General features: G+C 36.0%; 1 protein-coding gene across 3 annotated transcripts in view; it reads left to right on the forward strand.

The window, feature by feature from the left end:
• The window catches only part of LOC113800661 (myosin-2 heavy chain), a 30,798-nt gene that overhangs the window by 5,869 nt on the left and 22,429 nt on the right, over positions 1-2,500 (forward strand). The window lies entirely within an intron of this gene.

Below are 2,500 nucleotides of genomic sequence, written 5' to 3' on the forward strand. Positions count from 1 at the left end.
ATTTTCTCCGCTGTGATGACTTGGCTGCCAACCGCAAGATTTAATTATGGACTTGTACTGTTGTACGTAATACTCAGTCTAAAATGGAAGGTTCTAGCTAATTTTTGCCATTTTATCATTGATGGTCATTGTTTTATTTACTTGGTAGGAAAAGTTACGTAGAGAAAGGTACATATAATATTGTTAATGCTCGATTTTCGGAACTGATATCTGTAGATTTAATCATACATGCAAGTGTTATTCTCGAAAAGCTGTAAAACGCTGATCGATCAACACATTTATTGCGAAACGTATTTCTCATCACAGCGAAATTTTTGTTCATTGCCGACCACAGGCCCTCCCCAATCCTCTTCACAATTTTTTTTCCCATTGGCACTGCTCTGTTAGGGTACGGTCAGACTATCCATAATTTCACTGGATTCCAACGATTTTCTGAAGGCTAGAACCAAGCCACCCATCTGCGAAAAGAACAATTGGCTTTGTCCAGAGGACCGTAGACACTCCTTATGGAACCCGCAATCTTCTCCCTGACTCTTGCTACTCTTTCATGTTTCCAGAGTTATAGATAACATAAGAAGAGTAAGATCACATTTTGAATTTTCACGGGTTGTTGAAATTGAAGTTGGCGGCTACGCGTTTGTTTATTTTCGTCAGTCAGTCATGGTCAATGCTTTTGTTTTTATTTTCATTTGTATTTTAACTTAAATTTAAATGTAAGTATTGCTGTAAAACTAAATATGAATAATTCTGAATTATTTAACATATACAATACTATTTATGTCACCCCCAATACACATTTATTAAGTCATTAATCTTATTGCTTGCATGAGGGAGGCGAAAATACATTTTGAAAAGGATATAATTAACAAATGCACAAATAAACCAAAGCTCTTCTTTAACTGCATAAGTAGTAAGTAGAGATAAAATTAGCGTCATCAAAGACAATAACATTGTTTTTACTAAAGAAGAAATGTGTGAAATCCTAAATGAGAAATTTCAGTCAGTGTTTGTTCAGAACCCATATTTTGAAATGGCAAATAACTATACAGACGTAGAGTATCGATAATATCACGCTCATACAAAAAAGAAAAAAAAACTAAAAGGGGTTAGACCAGACTAAAGCAGAGGGACAATATGAGATTTCTAACTTCTTTTTCAGGGAATGTGCCGAAGAACTATGCATTCCTTTACTGATAATATTCCAGAATTCACTGAGAAAAAGTAAGCTGCCAAAAAGTTGAAAAATCTCCAACACTACATCCTTATATAGTCAGTTTCGTTAACCAGTGTAGTATGTAAGCTTTTAGAAAGGATAATTAGGAAACAATGGGTTGAACTACTTGGAAAAACACGAACTGATATCAAGTAAGCAATTTGGTGTTAGGGATAGGTCTCGTTGCAAATCTCTCTTATGACAGTATTTTAAACAGTACAAGAAAGAGACGGCTAGGCACTTAGACTTTAAAAAGGCTTTTGATAAGATGTTTTCCTGGAAGACTATTGTGGAAATTAGAACACATAGGTGGAGTGAAAGGCAAACTCATCGAATGGATAAAAGAACTTTCTTCATGAAAGACGGATGAGCACCGTAATATGAGGGAAGCATTTTACACAGCAACAAGTAACCAGCGGAGTACCTCAAGGGTCGTTCTTGGCGCCGATTGTGTTTACTATTTTCATCAATGACTTAGGGTCTGACATAAGAATATGTTTGCAGACGACGGGAAAAAGGGATAACAGACAATGCTTCCAAAGTAACATCGATAAGTTATACATGTGGAGTTGTGCTTGGAATATAAATTCAACATCAATAAATATCATGCAGTCAGGTTTGGAGACAGTAGAAATCGTCCACTATACCAATACAAATTAGGAGACGCACTATTACACACGTCAGATGGGAAAACATAATCATAAACAGGAACTTAAGCTCAAATGATCATATAAATGAAAAGGTCCATAAGTGCTACGGCTGATTGCGAACATGAGGGTATTCGTGTATGGGGACGATTGTAGGGTAAAGATCACAGCCATCATGGTCTAGAATACAGTGGTATTCCACAAGTAGTCCACGCTCAAAAAAGGATGTAGGCAAAGTGGAAATAGTTCATAAACCAGCCGCAAGATGGGCACCTATTCCAAGATTGCAACAGGAATTCCACACTATTCCAAGATATATGAGCTACGAAGATAGACTACAGAAATTAGGACTTACTATTTTAAAAGAAAGAAGGAAAAGGTATGACATGGTTATGCTGTTTATCTATCTTACTGGAAGAGTGAAGGTAGACAAAAATGACTTTATAATTTTGAACAAAAGAAGGGCGAGAGGATACAGTTAAAAGTTAAAAGAGGTGATAAAAAAGGTTAAGTTGTTTCCCAAACAACTACTGAAATCTTGAAGTCTTCCAAATATCAGTGTGTGTACCAAAAAATGTGCATCAATAAAAAAAAAGAGAGAATATAGCAGATGGGAACACTTGAGCTTAGCTAAGTCCCG

The sequence above is a fragment of the Penaeus vannamei genome, chromosome 38 (genome assembly GCF_042767895.1).
Source record: "Penaeus vannamei isolate JL-2024 chromosome 38, ASM4276789v1, whole genome shotgun sequence".
Taxonomy (NCBI): domain Eukaryota; kingdom Metazoa; phylum Arthropoda; class Malacostraca; order Decapoda; family Penaeidae; genus Penaeus; species Penaeus vannamei.